Source organism: Hetaerina americana, unplaced genomic scaffold (genome assembly GCF_022747635.1).
Source record: "Hetaerina americana unplaced genomic scaffold, ioHetAmer1.1.p SCAF_10, whole genome shotgun sequence".
NCBI classification, from domain to species: Eukaryota; Metazoa; Arthropoda; class Insecta; order Odonata; family Calopterygidae; genus Hetaerina; species Hetaerina americana.
This window is the reverse complement of record NW_027286070.1, coordinates 43,163,749-43,185,108: the sequence shown is the minus strand read 5'-3', so window position 1 is coordinate 43,185,108 and position 21,360 is coordinate 43,163,749. Positions and strand designations below refer to the sequence as shown.

The following is a 21,360-nucleotide window of genomic DNA, read 5'->3' as shown; positions in this document are numbered from 1 at the left end:
ACAGAAACACGTGAAATCAAGCGACTTTTTACAAATGACGACACCACGTCATTAATAAGGACAACGACGGTCTTAAGTGTTTCCATGCCTCTTATGCATAAAAATGAAAAAATTCCGTTGCCTCATCGGACGCCACTTCGATAATCATTCCACGTTACATTCAGTTACACATATCGAGTTATAATGTTTTCCTTCTTCCTACGTCATACGAGTTAATTTTAAATGAAATTACGTTTTCATTACTCGTGAGATTACCGGAAATGAATACTCGTACAACGGAAATTCCGCTGTTTTTTTAGTAAAAATAAAATGGTCGGAGTAAACGAAAATGGTGTTCCACTAGAGCCTTTCGAATTCGAACCAGTCTACTACGCGATGATGTTCTTTTCCAATGCTTCTATTGTTCTGAACATTATTAAATTAAACATTAGTAAAGAGTTGTTAAGGACACGTACGTGCGAAGTAGCCAGAAACGATCTAAATAGCTCCAAAGTAATTTAATAACCCAGGACTCAATTTTTCTGCATGCTACTGCGTTGCCAATCGACCTCATCTCCTTACTTCCAACGGATGCAATGTTTATCATTAATCGAAGGTACAGCGATTTACTCTTCCTGGAACACCAGAAGTCACTAATCCAAAAACTCAAATTCTCATTAATTCCATCAATGCCATATTTTTTTGAAAAAGCTTCTTTGAGGGTTCCTTAAAATCTTGAATGAATTTCTTGAAGGTGGCCCGTACCCAAAAAAGTTAAACAACAATGCACAGAGCTCTCCCTCTATTAAGACCAACTCTTGCCCCCCGGCATTGAAGGCGTAATCCTAAAGTTTGACATTGAAACTAGTTTAGATCTAGTGTACGCCTATCAGTTTGACGATATAAGTTTAAAGCTCGTTAGCTTTGAGCATAAAAACATTTTTTTGGAGTCTATTTCAACGGAGTTAATATAATTAAATTAACGCTCGTGATTCACTCATCAAATGTATCTTAATCAAACAATGGAATATAAATACATTTACAATGTGAAGTTTACAGTCATCATAGCATTTATCAAATAATATACTTAGCAATTATCTATAATTTGTATCAATAAAGCGAACGACACTCCTTTCCGCATTAAATACGCCTAAACCAGTATTGTTTTACGATGGTGGCAATAAATTCGGAAATATGGCAGATAACAGAATAAATTTAGCTGCAATGTTTCAGTTCAAGAAGTAGCCACATTGTCATAGAAGTTAAGACGATCCACGTATAACCGTTAAGAGCAGAGGCAGTTTTGCAGTTTTTTATCGTAAGTCATGTGAGAGAGCGAGAAAGGTTGGGGCATGTTCCCTGCGCATAATTCACGGAAAACGTGACACAAATTATCTCCCGGAAGATAATCAATCCGTTCGATAAACCATGGTATTGATTGCAAAGTGCGATAAGGCAGGGAAGTTAGTTTGGAGAAATACGAGCAAAAGGATCTCAAGAGTATTCCTTGCCATCCTCCCTTCTATGCCGATTGAACACTTTACAAATGACGATAAGGAATTTGGACTGGGTATGCTGGGCCTCATGGTTTGGTAGTAATTGAATGTGATAGGTAGTAATTGAATGTGATAGGCAGTAATTATACAACGCCCTAACATTAAACTATCTTTCATCATACTACTTCACTCGCTTTGCGGTTATCAATAATACCTTGTAATCATGATGGATATCAACATTTGACGATTTTTTCTTTTCTACCGACAAGTAGTGGATTGCATGCTCCTGGGCTACCGAGAAGCAACTTTGCCTACGATCCATTTTCTTAAAACCCGAACCACCAGAGTTCACAAAACACACACTCCCACTACTAGCCACAATCCTAATTGCCGCCGGTAACCGATTATTTTTTTCCGAGGAAAAACTCTTAAAGCGAATACAACATCCGTTCTTATCACTCCATGGAGGAAAGAGCACAAATTGCATTTGAGGCATACGCAATATGGGCACAGAAAGGGATGGAAAATAAAGATGAAAAGAGAAATACAGACGCAGACGCACCAGAATGGGCGGAGGAAAAAATCAAGGGCGAAATTCAAGAACAGCGATGAAGAAAAAAGAAAGAAATCACACGAAGCAGAGTTTTGAAGGCAGTTTTAGAGGGGAGAATGTTAGGTAAGCTGCTGGGAGAAAGAATTATGGCTACTGAACCCCTTGAGTATAGACACACTTAATCCTTCCTGCCCCGGCCTGTCGCTTTTCACAGTGGCATCTCGCTTATTTGTCCGTGAGAAGTGTTTATTGCTGGGTAAGTTTGGGAGAAAGAAAACTTATGGCTCAGACCCTTGCCATTACACCCACATTAACCGACAGTCTTGATGGCTTTTACCTCGTCCGTGTCCATGTTTTCCAGCTAAATATTTCTGACATTCCTTACCTACTCAAACAAATACAGATCAATAAACGATAAATGAAAAAAAGCAAACTAAATTGCAAGGGTTTAAGGGAAATCCAGAGATTGCACGTGCGCACATGGTTCACATAATTCGGAGAGAAACGATTCCTGTTATGAAGGCTAAAAATCATACTAAAAGCATAGGAAAAGGTCCGTGGCATATGGGATAAATTCAATGCGCAGGATTAGAATGAGCATAATATATTTGCAATTACTCCTGCTAGAGCGCATGCATGCCTCAACCATTTGCTAATCGTGATTGCACATAATGCTGCGAAATTTGATACACGCCGCCTGATGTTTAGTAAAAATTTTTCTTACTATCTTTTTTTTGGTCCTCTGAAAACCAGACCTTACTCAAGCATCGTTTTTTCCACTTAGGCTTCATATTCAAATCCAAATCGTAACTTGTTTGAGCTAAATTTAGCTAACCCCTTCTAGAAATTTTAGCATAGTGTATACAGGTTAGATTTTGTTGGGAACTTGGTAATTAAATTAGGATGGCTTCATCCAGGTCCCCTGTTGCCATGCTCGAAGGCACTGGCGAATGCGCGGCTTTAAGGGCCCGTATCGTCATGCTGGAGAGAATGGTGCGGGAGCTTCGATTGGAGATCGCCGGCCGGAGGGCTCCCCTCGGGAGAGATGGTGCTCAGGGTCGGAATACGAAAACCCGCCACGCCCATAGGGGTGCACGGATTCGTCCGAATGCAACACGTGGCTGGGCGATTAGAGACCTACCCCGTGTCCCATCTCTCAACGAGGGAGTGTCTCACGTCCGTAGGTCGGACGATTGGAGGGTCGTCTCTCGGGGCAAGGGGAAGGTAACGCTGCGGCGAGGATTGGACTCTGCGGAGGCAGATACCATCCCCGTCTCCAACAGGTACCAGGTGCTGTCGGATGACAGCACCACCGTACCTGCAGCCCCTATCCCTACTCCGAGGGCACTGCCTAGGGTAAGGCATCAGCGGTCGGGGAGGGAGGGAACCGTTATATTAGGTAGTTCAAATGTCCGGCGTATAATGAACCCGCTGCGCCGCAGAGTCCAACAGGAGGGAGGTGTTGGATTCTTGTCGTCCTGGTGTATACCGGGCGGCGGGGTACCCCAGGCGACGCTGGCGGTGAAGGCGGCCGTCAGTAATACGGGCTGCTCCAAGCTACGCATTGTGGCTCATGTCGGGACAAACGACGCCTCGGAACGTGGATCTGAAGAGATCCTGCGCTCCTTTAAGGAGATGCACTCGGAGGTGAAACGAGTCGAGGCAGAGTTGAAGGTCCCAATTAAATTAAGTATATGTAGTATTGTGCCGCGTTCAGACCGCGGAAGGCTCGTTTGGAGCCGCATTGAGGGTTTAAATCAGAGATTGCTGGGATTTTGCCGGGGAATCGGAGCGGACTTCGTTGATCTGAGGCCCGTCCTCTCATCGTGTCGGGTACCCCTTAATCGCTCCGGGGTCCATTATACTGCCGAGGCATCGCAGTTGGTAGCGCGTAGGTTACACGAACACGTTTCGAGGGTTTAGCATAGCTGGTAGGAGAGAGCGTAGGTCATATATTGGGAAAAATAAAGTAGAATCCAGCGCTTTTTGTCAATTCAGTTCAGGTAATGCCTCTCATATCCCCAAAAAAATTGAACAAACAAATACTTGCGTTAAAACAACATATAACCCACGTAAATTTAATAAAATTGGTGCCTCTACATACATAACAGATAGCAATGCAAGTTAATGTAATTCTTTTGTCTCTGTTCACCACGAATCGTCTCAAAACAGTTTTGTTAGCGTACATAAAACCGAAAAACAAGAAGTTATTAGCCATATTAAAATTATAACATTAAACTGCCGTAGCATTAGAAACAAAATATCGGATATTGAACATATTTTTGTCAGTACAAACGCAGACATAGTAGTTGGAACAGAAAGTTGGCTCACGGGAGATATAGCAAACAATGAGGTTTTTCCAAACGGTTTCACAATTTACAGAAGGGACAGACCAAATAGGTTGGGTGGGGGAGTATTTATTGCAGTAAAGTCACATCTTAGTAGCCAACGATATGAATGCGACGTAGATGACATAGAAAGCGTTTGGTGCAACATTAAGGACTACAACGGCAGAAGCCTATACGTGTGTTCATTTTATAGACCCCCAGATTCTAACACAGATGTCCTACACAAGCTCGACGAACAAATATCCACTATCAGCAGCAGACAAAGCAACAGTATTACTATAATCGCTGGCGACACAAATCTACCGTCAATTGACTGGGACAACTACTGCGTAGGAAAATCTGCCAAAAACAGAGATTCATGCCAAGAACTCCTTCATATATTCACAAAACACTCCTTAGAACAAATAGTTAAATCACCAACACGGGGCCAAAGCATACTAGACATCTTTGCGACTTCTATGCCCGAAATCATTACTAACATTGAAATAATAGACGGAATCAGTGACCATAAGGCTATTCTTGTGGAGTTAAAAACGAAGTTCGTCAAAATAAACAAAGAAAAGCGTAAAATATACCTATACAACAAGGCAAATTTTAACGGACTAAGAGAATATTTAAAGATAAAATTACCAGAATACAAGACAAAAACACTGACAACAAATACAGAGAACACTTGGAATTATTTCTTAAATATTTTACGCGAAGGAATGAAGACGTACATCCCGTCCAAACTCAAATGCGACAGTAAGGAACCTAGATGGTACAACGGGGAAGTCAGATCGGCATTAAGAAGGCAAAGAAAGCTACAGTCAAAATTCAAAAAGAGTTTAAAAAGTGACGATATAATTTATGTGAATACAACCAAACAGCTACTAAAAGAATGTCGTAGTAAGACGAAAAGTATTATGCGCACAGCACTACACTCTTTTAAATCTAAAATGCTAAGCGAATATCTTGAGGAAAATCCAAAGTCATTCTGGTCCTATGTTAGGGAAATACAGGGTAAACGTCCCACTGTTCACTCTTTGAAGACGGAAAATGGAGAAATCATTACAGATAGCGTGAAAAAGGCAAATATTTTAAACCATTTTTTCCAGAGCGTCTACAACAAAAACACAAAAGCACCAAACGATCCTCCACACCCACCCGGGGAACACATGAGCGATCTTACACTGACCAAGCAGGGAATAGTACATCTGCTCCGTAGTATCAAAGCACACAAGGCACCTGGTCCGGAAGAAATACCGGCTAGAATATTAAAGGAATTAGCTGACGACATTGCCCCATTTTTACATATTGTTTTTCTAAAATCGATAGAAGAAGGCTCAGTGCCTCGCGACTGGAAGCTAGCCCATATAACTCCCATCTATAAAGGCGGCGATAGGGATAAACCAACCAATTACCGACCCATTTCTTTAACATCGATCTCTTGTAAAATATTGGAACACATTATTGTCACTAACATTATGAAATTTCTTGATAGTAGGAAAATACTAATCCACAACCAGCACGGATTTAGGAAAAGCAGATCTTGCGAAACACAACTTGGACTCTTCATTCACGATATACTTAGATCGGGAGAAAAGAACACACAAGTCGATGCAGTATTCCTGGATTTCAAAAAAGCCTTCGACAAAGTCCCACACAATAAATTGTTACATAAACTTAAATACTATGGGATCAATGAGAAAATAATTAATTGGATTAGAGACTTCTTGTCAAACCGCAAACAAATAGTAGTCATAGATGGGTTGTGCTCAACGGAGAGAGATGTAACTTCGGGCGTCCCCCAGGGAAGTGTAATAGGGCCTCTTCTGTTCTTAATATACATAAATGACTTAAGCACACACGTTAGTAGCAATCTAAGGTTATTTGCTGACGACACGGTGATATACAGGGAAATAAGGAGCCAACTAGATCGCGAGCTACTCTCTAGAGACTTAGACAATATCTCGGAATGGTGCAATAAATGGGGATTAACACTTAATATAGATAAATGTGCAGTTTTGAAATTTTGGAATAAAGGAAGCGAGGAACAGGATATAAACTACAAAATAGAGGGTTCAGTATTGACTACGGCAAATCAAGTTAAATATTTGGGGGTTGCTCTAACACCACGCCTTTCATGGGGAGCACATATCAGGACAATATGCGGATCAGCTTTAAAGAAACTTGGCTTCATAAAACGGGTGGTGGGGAAATGTAATGAAAAAGTTAAAGAGAGGTGTTATTTTGCTCTAGTTAGACCTCATTTGGAATATGCCGCAAGTATTTGGGATCCGTGGGAGAAAATTTGGCAAAAAGAATTAGATAAAGTCCAGAGAAAATCCGCTAGATTCGTTAAAAATTGTTATGATAAAAGCACAAGTGTGACAGGTCTCTTAGGGGATTTAGGCTGGGAACCACTTGAAGTGCGGAGAGAACAAGCGAGGCTTAGACTTTCAGAAAAGTTCAGAACAAACGAGTTTAAATATGACACTGAAGGAATTATAATGGCCCCACACTACTTAGGTAGATCAGACCACAAAGATAAACTAAGGGAGATAGATTCCAAGACAGATAGGTACAAATACTCATTCTTTCCCCGAACAATCAGTAATCATAATAGCAAGAAACCGAAGTCACTTTAGAAATATTAAAAACGTTGAATTTACAAGTCGGAACAAAATTAAACACTATAGAGATGTTAGGTATACTTTCAGGTGCATGTGTATGTTAGTTGGTAGTTTGAGTGTTTGCATGTGTGTGGGGTGTAAGTGTTCATGCATGAATGTATGCCATGTTTTTTTTTATATATGATTTTGTCGTTATTGCATGCGGTTTTTTTTTCTTTTTCTTTTCTAAATTATGGGTGGTGTCCTAGCACCCCCCGCCACACGCCCTTGCGGCGGCTTGCGGGGTATTGAGTAGATGTAGATGTAGATGTAGAAAAATAATTCCAGACCCGCGAAACTGCTCATTTCACAGTTTATAGTCTGAAAACAGAATTCCCTCGGAAAGAGAGATCCACTAAAGTTAACAAAGCTGTCCGACCTCAGCAGGAAAGGAAGTTAGTTGGCTGTGCCTGTGGGGGAGAGGTAGGGGGGGAGGGGAGAGGTAGGGGGGGAGGGGAGAGGTAGGGGGGGAGGGCGCGAGACGGGTGCCGCTGAAAAAGCCTTCCCCGAAGCAGCCATCCCTTATGCCCGCGTGATCCTGCGTGGGCGTCCATTTGGCTTAAACAGAAAATAATACGGGCTGGGAAGGAGACCATATCGCACGGAACCGGCAACGGAGGAGGTAGACGAGGGGGAGAGGGGGCGGGCACGCGGCGGCGTGAGTAATGGGAAAGGGCAGGGAATCACGGGAAAGCGAGGGGGAGGAAAAGGTGACTCACCGGAACTACCGGGAAGGGTGCCTGTAGGTAAGGACATTCAGTGCGGGGGGAGGAAGGGTTCCTCCCCTCCGACAAGAGAGCCGCAGAGGCAGGCGGCTATCGGGGAGAGCCGAGCCAGCGTCGTCGACCGAAGACTTCCTTCCCCCATCATGCAACACGCGTCCCACCCCGCCGACAGGGCGAAGCAGGGGAGAGAGGCGTCGCGGGAGAGAGTTCAAGGCTCCTCCCCTTCGCCCCGGCCTCCACTCTCTCAAGCAACATGAGGAACGCTATTCCGACCATTAGTCGCGCGGGGAAGTGGCACTCACGGCGCCAAGAGTGCAGCTGCACTCGTAATCACGCGGCGGAGAGGGAAAGAAGGGAATCTAATAGGGATAACAGAACCAAAGCGAAAACTGCAACTTAAAACTACCCTCAATCCGAGAGCACCAATGAATCCATGGGTGCCCGGCGGAACCCGATTCAGTTGTACACTTGCGTACCATGGTTCATCGTGAACGAGTTGATGAGGCCCTCAGGATTGGAGGTGACGGACTGGTTGAGGTCTTGGTGAGTTTCGAAAAGATCGGTCGCCGAGGTGGTTGGCGGCCACTGCCTCGGACAAAGATCAATGAAATGAATTGCCCAAGGCAATTGGCAAGATTCAATCCACCATGACGGATGATACCAATAATGATACGAGTACAGCTTAACTGTGGAACTGTTGATTTAACAGGATTCCGCTTTCACTTACACCCTTCAACACTTTTTCCATTTATATTTACGTTTGTCTGTGACTTTTCCTGGGAATTACATGCGAATAAAAAACACTCAATCCTGAGAATTAGGTCCAAAACCTTCAGCAAAAACGCAATTTTTTTAGCGCTAACCCCCAATGCTGAGAGCACATAAAAATCTTGTTTACATTAACTTTTTAATCAATGGTGTAATGTTGAAAAGCATGTTGGGCATAGAGCAGATTAAACACAAGCACAGCAGAACACAGCAACCAAAAATCAGACATCAGAAGATAAGAGACAGGAATTTGTTATACGGCTGTAACACACACGATAAGAACTGGATACACGGGAGAGTCGGCCATAAAACAATTTTATAAAAACATTAAATTCGCAAAAGTAATAAAAGAAAAGGTATTCTACTTTATCGCTAGTAAAGGGAATTTTAATGCATGCTGGATCAGATTGCGAAATGAATTTCCGGTGAAAGAACACAAAAGCCCACATGTTCATGGAAGTTTTTCTTAGAATTCTTCATGATTTCATTGCGTCTACGTCTAAATGATGAATGCACCACAGCCCCTGAAGCTTTTAACAAGTAAACTGAAACAGATTACATTCTAAAATGTTTCTCTAAAGCTATTTTAGTCGGCTGGCTTGGCATGACGAAATCGCTACGCAAACGTTTTAGCTCGGGTAGAGGAACATTATGAACGGCAATAGGAAGATCAATAAACCCCTCTCTTAACTATTTTATCATGACTACGTTAATTGGAGATTGTCAAATAACTTAAAATAAACCATAAACAAAGTAATCAAACCGAAGGAGGGTTTAATAGGCGATGGCAGAATTCACCCAATTATAAGCCCAACGGCGTTTAAAATTCATACATCATGGTGTGGAGACCTGATCATTTCCCTGTGCCACCTATGATCTCCAAGGAAGTTCTGGTACCCGAAATATCACACAGCTCGGGTGAAGCTGAAGGTGCCCGGGAATCGAACCCGGGCCTTCAGGTCAGTAGCCCAATGGCATTAGGCCTATAAAAGTGCAAGGACCATCGGTGTCGAAGCTATCGTTACATTCTGCACAGGCGGAATTAGATGGAGTATTACTATATGCTGCTATCCCCTCAGTGTGTCAGAATCCATTCATTTCTTAGTGCTACTTCAATTAGCTTGGTTGGGCTGGGATGAAGTAGAAAATTAATGAAGCGATAGAAAAGGAAGCAGAGTAGGTAAGTAAAAACGCAGTACTAATTAGGACGCTCGCGGGTAACGTAGCAAGCTTCATAGTTCACTCTTTTCTTTTATTGCCAGAAAATATTAAGAATTTCGTAGCAATTTAATTTTACTTTTCACAACAACATTTTAAAGTCCCTTTTATTTCCTAATTGCTGCTGAACCGTCGTTAAAACAAACCAAACTTTTTAATTGTTTCTTTAAACTACTGATTAGGGAACCTTGATCTAAGTTTCAGGAGTAGTAAAGTACCTTCAAGAACTTAACAGAAAGAAGAGCCAACCCCACTTAGCTGGTTAGCCAAAGAACTACATGCGTGTGTAATGGTTCTTCAGCGTTTAAACATTATTTCTTTTTAAATTATTACCACGGAGAATCGTAATTTTGTAAACGCAATTGTAAGTTCCCAGATTCATCTCATTGCAAGAATATTACCTGAACATCTTTTTACAAGATACGTTCATTTGCACAAAATATTTGTGGAATTTCTGAAATCCGTATTCTTCAAGTACATCACTGATTTTATTAGTTCATTTACTTCAATAAAAATGGTTTAATAACATTTTCAAAAACAGACATGGATTCTCAATATGGCTATCAGAACTCATATCCTTGGGACCATATGTTCTGGTTTGTTCTTATTCGGAGAGGAAATATTTTTACGATTTATTACATCTACAATAATTCCCGCGAATTCAGCTTCGTGAATAAGGTTAATTTCAACAGCGTTCCGATTTAAACAGCTAACAAGAAGCCCACAAGACAGAACTTTTCTAGAACCGCACTTGATGTCATTTCTGAAATTTCCAATATCGTGATGTGCCATTAATATTTGATAGAAATTTTAAGTTTCATAATTGAAGCTTCACTATGACGATGACGTGGCTGGCTGCTTCCTCCTAATCGTGCATTTCAATAACATTAAATTGCTCACTATTCACAAGTAATCACCACTGTAGTAATTGTGACGATGTTATGGCTGGTATTGTTCTGGTGAACCGATATTTTATTTAAGGAGAAAGCAGCAAGTGAAACTATCCTCTTTCCGAAGGAAACCAAAGAATTCGAGACAAACGCCATACAGGTGGCATCACTGCCAAAATGCGCGGGAAAACACTGGGGAGTCAAGGCCATTTGATATATATTATACATATATACGCACACACCCCTCTTCCTCTTCAAAAGGCGGGAAACTCCATGCTGCCTCCTTCCATCTTACTTCTTAACCCCACCACACCCGTCGGTTCAGGCCAAATGACATCAAGTCCCCCTCGCCCCGCCACACTCCCATCCGCCCCCTCCCTCGCGAAAGCACAGCGGACGCAACAAACACGCCGGACTCGAGAAAAAAACATAACAGGTGGTTTGGCAGCCAAGTTGCCAGCGATAAAAAAAAAACACTTGGCAATTCAAAAGAAAGAATCGATTCGAATCACAGCGGAAATCGATTCAATCAAGAAAACGTAATCCTCTATTGGATTTTAAGTGACTCCAGTCGTTCCATAGCATCATCATTGTAGCTAATCAATTAATCGTATGAATATGACGACGCCGAAGTGATCTTTTTGCGGATATCGAGGATTCATACCGCTTTAACAGAGATACGAATGGAAATAAAATCGAATCAGAATGAAAAAATCGGAATACATGAAGTTTAAACGTCAATTTTTTCCGTTTGGAAACAAATCGGCATACCATCTTCATGTTGCGTTACGTTTTAATGATCGTACTTCTATATTCATTGAAAAGAATTTTCAATTTTTTCTTAATGAAAATAATCCGTCAACGCGTTACGAACATTCTGTATGAGGAATACTATATACAAAAAAACCAGCCATCAAGGTTCGATTTGTCTGCGGAGCATAGATCGGTGACAAACTAGCACAATCCTCACGGATAATTTAAAAAAATTAATATGTAATTTCATTCGATACAGATTACGCATAATATGACATTTTATTTTCGCAATAAATTCGTTTCATTCTTAATAAAATATTATACTACTGTATTTAACTTTTAATTACAATTAATTTCCCAATTTATCTTTGACAAAGAACGGACAGTAGTTTTTTTCCACTACATACTATCCAGTGGAAAATTGCTACTATCCGTTCTTTATTATGTTCGAATTCCATCACATCAAGCCTGAAGCCCCTCAATTTTATCTTTGACGATTAATTGGCTTTGGAGGCATTTAGGTTCTCACCCCGTAATATACGTACCCAAAACAACTCCGCGAATCGTCAAATAAACGTCTTCTTAAGAATACAGTAAACCGTGTAATGCTGCTCTTGATTAGGACTGTCGGAATGCATTTGATTGGACGAGGGTCATCGGCCTGGGAGCATAAAATCTAACTGCAGTGAATGAACGAATGGAGTATACGTGAGAAGGAAATGTATAAGATTTTGGGTGGAAGCAAAGCAAAGAAATACCATGTGGCAGCTATCATTTCTTTCGTGGTAAGGAAATGCCTAAACAATTCCAGGTTTATGGACTGCATCCAATAACTGGAGTTGCAACTCAAATATGTACAAGCCATATCTTTTCTATCCACCGGCACTAAACAATGGGGACTACCAAGGTCTGCAGTCATTCAAGGTCCTTCATTAATCTGGCAACGCCTGACACTATCGGTAGACGGATCGCGGCGGAGGTGGAAGAAACTTTCGCACAACAGAAGACCTTCTTCCCCAGTTTCCCCTCGGCATCCAACCGAGCCCGCCTTTGTTGCAAAACGATGTACTCGCAGTTTGTACACTAGAATTACAATTGGATTACATTAAATTATAATAACACTTGACACTAACTTAAAACTGAAAATTTTATAGTGGGCCAAAGACAAACGAAGGTTCCTCAACTCTTGAAACAATCATGTACTCACCACTGTTGGATAGAAAAGGCGGAACATAAAAAGAGAAAACTAAAAATTAACTCTTTGCACGTAACCGGCACACTTATAAAGACGCACAAGATTCACAGCTGAAGGCGTTATCCTCTGTTCCCAAGCATTGCGACAAAACATTCAAGGAAGAACTCAGTTGACAAATGAAGCACTTACACATGCGAAGGAAGAATTGAGACCCACAACCCATTTAAGACATGGCGAAATAATTGGCGAACACTTTAATGTACAGCTGCATTGCACGGTTACACTTTGGAAGGAGAATAATTACAGGTGGACTGAGGATAAAGTAGAATTTGGAGATTCGGGTATGAGGCATAACAGAATGAGTGGGTAAGAAAGGTTATTTTAGGGAAACTCAAATAGGACTGAAAAAGTGGATGGAATGGAGAGATCCAAAGATGCAGTGGCATGCTGAAAGCTATGATGGAACGTTGAGTAAGCGGGGAAGAGAGGGGGAAAAGAATTGTTCATTTCCGACGATTTGAAGAGGATGAATAGTACAAGATGATGGAAGAAGACTGAGCTTAGTCCCCACGGCCATTGATATGCTGGCTTCAAGTGATAAAACATGAGATTAGTGAATATATCTCATGAAAATCTTAACTAATGGACCTATAGGTAAACCTAAGGGAATCTAGAATAATAAAAGCAGAAAATGTATTGGTAGAGAGAAATTCCTTTTAAAGATTGCTTTAATTATTTGACAAAAATCTTCCCAAGGCAAAACATGTTTTTTTTTACCTCGCTAACTTTTGTAATGTTTATTGAGCTAGCTTTTAAGGATTGGCAAACATATTAAATAGGAGAACATCTATAAATATGGTGAATTACAGATAATATCATAGTTCAGCAACCGATGTGATTGATTTTTGTTTATTTGACGCGTTAATTAGTTATGATTAAATAAGAGAAAAACGTACATACATTTATTTTCCCCTGTAAAGCTTATACTCGCGTTTTCAGACAAGTATTATATTTGAGATCACAACATTTTTTTAGGTCAGACACCCATTCGCTCCGCTCATGACTGAATGTTATTTTCCAAAGTAATTATTTTCAAATGAGCGAATAGAAACAACCTTCTTCGATATTATAAGGATAACATCGTGCACTTTTAATCTATTACACATTTCTCCGTCACTACCTTCAAATCGAGACATTCGCAATCAAGTGTGATCTGGAGTGGGTAGACATTCCAGAAAACTGTATTAAGACTCTGCGCGATGACGAGAAATCCGTGCACGTGTGGAGCACCTTGTATGATAGAAGTGAAACGTCTCAAACATTTTTTTTAACCATTAAAAAAGTCAATAATGAGTGATTTCGAAACTATATTTTTCCATTAAGTGTCTTAAGGCCACGATTTCGATGCCAATGTATGCCTCCAGCAGTATATGATAGAAAAAAGCCTACCGGTGCACGATAGTTAAAATGTTCTCCTCTGTCAACATCCCTAGCGACGACAAGCCACCCCCTCTTCTCTTGTCAAGGAGTGTCTTAATAAGATCGCGAGTAATTATCCGTTTTTCTGAAGTACCCTTGGCTCAACGAATGACAAACACCGTTTGATACCGCTAAAAGCACGCTCTTTCAAGATTATTCACTTTTGCGATCGAATGAAATACAGAGTTTTGAGCCTTAGTTCGAGTTAATAAGGTAAGTGCATCTTTGGGTAATGAACGACAAACCCCCTAATAATTTTATAATAATTGAGCTTTCAGTTGAAGATTTGAAACGAGATGCAAAGCTAATCCTGTGGTTTCCTATGGCTACCGTTTCAATGAAGAAACAATGAGCACATTCAATCACTAAATTTAAAGCTAAAAATGAAGCTGAGTTAAGTTTTATTTTGATTGAACAAGATCCCAGCAAATCGTTAAGTAGTTGCTGCCCACTCAGGAATAAGACACCACAGGCGCTCATTTGAGCGAGTCAAATACCGACCTAGTGAGATCACAGCCAACACTATCGCGATTCAAGTTTATGAAGTTCAAGTTTTTTTTGGGTCAACAATTACGATATACTAGAATCTCGTGTTCGAGATTCCGCCTGCTACGAGTTTCATCTGAAAAGGCGATCGAATTCCCAAGTACTTGGTCATTCCTAAATATACCGATTCGAATGCTCTAGCTATGGCTAATCAAAGCAAATAATATTCGTAGGAATACAAGTATAGTGCTCTTAATATATATGAATATCAGAAAATTAAATTACACACGCTACCGACTTTATGGCAGTGGCATTTTGGAATAGGGACATCGAAACGGCCCGTCTTGTTTTGATCCTCACTTTAATACTGACTTCAAAGAATTTTGATTCTTACAATTCGAGGAGAGCAGATTTTAAACCTAGTACCTTAATTATGCTCCGTAAAAATATACCATTCTTGATACCGAGAAACTGTCCAAAAACGTTCCAGGGGACAGAAACGATCATTTACAACTGAATTTCATCGCCACGATTTCATTATCTCAGGACAACACCCCAAGCAGAGGGTAAAAACAAATGCAGAATATGCTCTCATTTCGATCATTCGAATCACAGCACCAATTACGAACGATCAACCTCGTAGTTTAAGACGGTGGAAATAATGATTGCCAGGGAACGCTGTTGCAAAGGAAATTATTCTTCAGAGTGACTCATGCATTGCAGCGCGTGGAATTTTATCAGACGCGCAGCAAAATATTATACTTTGGAGGGCGGCACCTTATTTCTACATGCACACTCCTTCCCAGCAATAACATTTACTCGAACGGTGAAAGATAACAGAAACAACCACAGCAGACGATTTCAGCGGCAACAACTCTCGCGTGAGACGATCGAAGGTGTACACACACACACAAAGACAAACAGACGTCTGCGGGGTGGAACTGGCAGTGGGAGGCGAGGGCAATCAAGTCAACAGTCGAAAGAGTGGGAGCCCCCTTCCAGAGGCGTAAATCTCTTATCTCCACCCCCACACCCCAGGGCAACAGATGGGGAAGGCAATGCTATGAGTACTCCGTTACGGAAGGCCTCCCACCCCCTTAAACATCCTCCCTTTCGTCGTCAACTCACGTATACGGGAATGGAGCCTCTTTGTTTTGCTTAGATTTTTTGTGTGGTTTCCGGTTCATTTTCATGAAGTAGGGTGGGCGAGTGGGTCGCAGACGCCAGGGAAGGAGTATAACGCATAGTTGCAGAACGGAAACTGGATGCAAGTTGCACCCCACCGCTCACTCAATTAAAAACGCAATGCGATAACATCCTCAAGGAACGAGTGGGCTCTCTCACCAGTCTTTGGGCTTAATAGCGAAATAACCCTGCGGGCGTAGACATTTACGACATGCGGAGTCAGTCGATTTGCCTTTCTCTTCCCAAATATAACTCCCTCTTCTTTAAAAAACAATCCCCTTACAAGAAAACCAGACATTTGACCCTCCTCATCCATTTCCTGCGCGACCTTATCCCATTCACGCCACGACCGGCAATCAATGTGATGTGAATATTGCCATATCCGTCATAGTCTTCCGATCTCGTCCCAAGACACACTCGTTTCCATAGCTAAAAAAATATGCGAGAACGGAGACATGACAACACAAACGACGCCATTGAAGAGTTGGGCCAATGGTTTTTGACGCGATCTGTTTATTTCTACAATGACAGCCTTCGAAAGATCAAGAAACGCTGGGGAAATGTATAACTCTGGATAGTGATGACGCAGTGAAGTCTTGAGAATAACAAATAAAAATTAAGTTTCTACCACGATTATTGTTTCATAACAACTAAAAGTTTACGATATCCACAAGGGGGTTGTGGATAAAATCCATGAAAGCCTAATTTATCCAAAAGGGAAACCTTTCCGCGGCCAGCGCAATCAGTTTTAGATTCATTGGAGAACAGAGGATACGGAGTTCGAATCTCAGTAAAGGAAATTTTGACCGATATGGACAATGCCTAGAATCCAAAATGTATGGTGTGATGTATTGTAAAAAATTACAAAGCTGTCCTTAATTTCGCTTAATTAATTAGCGGATTATTGCCATCATTTGTTTCTGGACGGCAATATAAAAAATAACTATATAGTCGACGATAGCGGGAAAGACTGCGATTCTGAAATTACACGGATTTTATTTACTTCATTTTTTTCACGTCCATTAATTTTATTTCTTTGCCGTTATTTTTATACCTTTCGTCTGAGAGAATATATCCGCAAGAAATAAATAGCGTTTCACACACTCAACCGCCGAGGATTAGGGTTCGCCGAATGTTCAACGACCACATCAGCATAATTGCTTACGCTTACAAGCGGACTAATAAAACTGGCTGCAAAAAAAGATTATAATAATTAAAGGGCAATTAACATCATCTGGGCGGGTTTCAAGGAAGAATCAACCAAATTAATAAAGTCTGCGGAACAGAGCCAGACCCAATCATTCCAGAGGTGGGGGAGAGGATGAATTGTTACCGCCAAAGCACCGCTTTTGATTCTATCCGGCAGTGGAGCTAAAAAAATAGTTTAGTTTGCCTTTTCTATTGTTGTTATAATACTATCTGGTATGAAAAAAATCATTTGGCACTTCAATAAGCACAATGCTCGGATGACAATCCCGTCCCGACGTAAATAACAGCATTGCTAGTAACCAAGATTTGATCGAATAAAATTTAAACAAAAACCCCGATAACAAGTGATATTACACAAAGGACGCCCTCTCCAGTGGGGGCAGCGCTGGGACTCTTGTTTCCAACAAGACCTTGGTCATTGTTAACAGACAATCATACGAAAGTTACTACGCACACAAAAGAATCCAAGGAAGAGATTTCCCGTTCTGAGATACGGCCGCGTGACTTTCCGGTCTGTAAACAGGCTTAGAACTGACAAGTGGGCAAAAGAGTGACTTAAATTTATTTTAACCGATAGATGTGATTAGTCTGAACTGGGGTATTTTGCGCCACTTACATTACGCTTGCCGTTTCTGATCCCCCCTCTTCCACGACTTCATATTCTTCCGTCAATTCGCCACTGACTTCCGATGATAATACATAATTTAAATCCCATTCAACCACCTCTCTGCTGCTTCAGAAAATTTAAAAATACGCATCAATTCAATCACCTGCAGCACACTTGTCAATTCCCTCACATCACTCCGTCAGCTGGACTCATCTGGAGTTTTCATTTCATTGGAATTTGGTAACTTTGTCAGCTCATGTTGGATAATTTACTCGTGACGTTAACTCTCTCTGTCCCACCCCCTTCACAAACCTCACCTCACAAGCTCTTCCAAATCCATTTAGGTATTAGCATGACTAATGGTATGGTTGATGTTCAAATTAACCAAATGCCATAGCTTGGGAAGCAGAATCATAGAAAACTAACGATAACGGCATTCGATAGTCATATCCTGCCTGACTAAAGAGGTTTTTCCTGACAATAATTTTGTAAGTTATTATAAGAATTCAAACACGCAAACGGCTTAGAGCCACTCACTCACTCCACTGATTAACACCAGAGATCGGTATAAGCCAATCCTGTACGCATTAGCTAAGTACGCAAGCACCGACACTCCGTTCCAACCGCGCCCTCCTAATGTCGCCGAAGCCGTCTGTGAGAAGCAAAAGCGGTCAAACGGTCAGCGCAGGGAAAAAGTCGAAGGGGGAGGGGAATGAACGCGACCCCGCGGATGCGTGACCACCGCAGGTCCCCTCATCCCTCCCCGACAGACACGCACAACTGTTTCCCACGTGATTAACGCTCGCCTTGTGCCCCCCTCCCACACACACCCTCTCTTTCCATCCACCTGTGCCCATGAAACGCGACACGCTGTCGATCGATGATGCCCCTTGGATCATGAAAAGAGTCGTCGGCCTCGGAAGGTGTCTCTCGCACCTGGGGGGCACGTGCACTTACTCCAACTACCCACACCACTAGCGGACCTCAGCAACTTTCAACGGGACCGCGCCTCGTTGAATCCTCCACCAAAATGAATCATGCGCTCGCGAAGGAAAGCGACCGCACTAAGGGAAGGAGTCTTGACGGAAGAAGATCGCGATCTGGCAAATCGAATGACTAAAGGGGTATTGGTGATTTCAACGAAAGAATGTAACATGAAAGATCTGAGCGCAGCATTGAAGTAGTAGCAGTATTTTTAGGGTAGACGACCGACAGCTGTGGTCATTTACTTACATTTGGTGGGCTTTTGCTTATTATTAGGAATAGATGGGTGAACTCGGTCGATGTAGGATATTTCAGGGAATGGAGTAGGGGTGGAAAGAAACCCGGCGTCGGCATCAGCCTACTCTTAACGAAAGATGCCCAGCGGTCCACAATTTAACGTCCCATCCGACGGACGGCGTACGCAATTGAAATGCTCTCCACAAAGCTTCCAAAGTAAAGATCGAGAAATCGGGTAAAAATCCCTCCACCACCGGCATACGAAGCCGGCCCAAGGGTTGGGTCACAATGAAATGCCCACCATTTACACTGAGTGTGTGTAACAAATTAAATGCCCAGCCCAGGATGGAATGTTAACTACCACCAATTTCACTGTACCATTTTAACTGCAAAGAGTAGGTCAAATAATTATTCACTTTATGCCTCTTTGGGACCGGCAGCAGCTGCTCGGAACCGCCAAAGCGAGAGCGGGTGAAAGTGCCATAAAATAATCACGTTCGACACAGGACCCAGTGATGACACCAAAATTCCACCTGGCCATTCTTTGGTGTTTAATGATCATCCTTCCCAGTATCTAGCTGAAGATGAGTCAATTTTTCCACAGGGGCTGTCCTTAAATTACATCAGGTTATTTATACTTTTTCACTACAAATCCTCGAGTGAGCCATAAGATTTGAATTCGCAAAAATGAAGAAAGCGCAATTGCATTTGACGAAAGAGTTCTGCATTAAGATTATCTGACTATCTCTTAGAATTACCAGATAGATTTGAAAACTAACACGATTCACTATTTTAGAGCTATAAAGAAATACATGCAGTGAAATGAAACAACCGGTTCGTAACTCTAAAAGATTGATAATTGTTTAAATATATCTGAAGCGGAAGTATCATTGGGAGTATTTGCAGAATTAGTTTTTCTGCGATAGAGAATAATTAAAATTCTTTCCTCATAAACAATACCATTTTAAACCTCACGTAAGATTCCTTCCAAACCAACCTCCCATTAGGAAGCGTTATAAAATTGAACTACCCCCACCCCGAATTCCTTGCGAAGGGCAGCCCTGTACATTTCCGTCTTCATCTCATCGCTATTCTCAAAATAATAGCAGTCTACCGATTTAAGGTACTTCTTTGGAAGGCCAAAGACTGGACACTCCTGCACTTCTGAACCCAGTTAACCAGACAAAACTTGACAACTTATATTACAATGAAATATTCTTCAATCCTGCATTCCGTTTCCCTAAATTTTGTCCAGTATATGCTTTATTTTCCTCTCCTCCCTCACTTGCCTAAAGTTCTCCCGTCTACCATGGGGCTTCAACATTCCAATCAAATATGAGGCATTAACCTTTCCTGCCTCCTTTGATTCTCCCAAGAATCCACTCCCCATCTAGCCTAGAACTACATTTGAATTCTCATTCGCTAATTTTACCTTTTCCATCCTCACTCAAATCTCAAAAACCTCTGACCTATGCCCATCATAGAGATTCAACGACATAGTGTCCGCAATTGTACGACGGCTCGTACAATACCACGATTCAAGAGCTTTCACGCCATTTATTACCCTGCTTATTTGACGTCCTTCTCATCAAGTCCCTCCTTTCAGTGAAAGCCTCTTGGTCCCAGAGACATCGAATATAAGCAAAAATGTCTTGGCTAGTCAAACATTTTTGAAAAAATATCCAATAAATTAAAATGTATGTTTCATCGTGTCATATGTTAACACACTAGCAGCCATACGTTTATCACCCTAGCTGAACCCTCCCAATGTTAGCATGAATTGCATTACTACACGGCTTCATTTTCAACTTTTAGCGCGTCACGGGCGGACTTGATCACTGTCCGGGTGACTTGGTTGACTTTTACAGGCTCTCGTCTCTATTGTGGTGATAATTTCCAACTTTTTGAAAGGCAACATGAGTTTTCCGAAGAGTTACATATGCATCCCATTCTAAGCCTTTCCCTTGGAACCGACTGAAACCTCGTGTAGCCCCCGGCAGCTTTCTTTATCAACAAGGAAAATGACAAACCAAGGCCGGGACGTACCCAATCCTCGCCCCCTGCTCACAAGCGTAACACACAGAACAACGGTCGGGAACTCTTCGATGGGCCGAGATATTTTTATTGGCTTGGATGCTTAGAATCGGATGGGTTTACAATTCGAACTTCCACCTCGACACGCTCGATTGAGATGGAAATAAAAGGGAGTGTCGGTTTATCCATCTACTTCTTCAAGCCAATCGGGGTCCAACCCCACGGCCGCAGAAGAAAAAAAAGGCTCACCATACGAATACGTACACACGCACGCGGTGAAGAGGGCAACGGAGACCGGCCGGGATCATCGGAGCCCGGAACACACGCCACCATCAATCAAGGGACATTTCGTGGAGAGAGTGTGTTTGTGAGAGAGAGGGAGAGAAGGAAGGAGGAGGGGGGAGAGGAATTTTTGAGGGCGAGAGAGAAGGCTGGCTCCCTCTCCTTCCGTGTGGACCACTCAACAACGCCCGGGCTGATCGGGTCGTTAACTCTTGGAATGCGACTTTTTGGCGCCATCTACGACCTTCCCCCCGCCGATGGACGAGAGAGGTGGAACA

General features: G+C 41.9%; 1 protein-coding gene across 1 annotated transcript in view; it reads right to left on the bottom strand.

Annotated features, from left to right (window-relative positions):
* Nucleotides 1–21,360, bottom strand: part of LOC139700314 (A-kinase anchor protein 200-like) — a 62,987-nt gene that overhangs the window by 1,631 nt on the left and 39,996 nt on the right. The gene's annotated exons all lie outside the window — the stretch shown is intronic.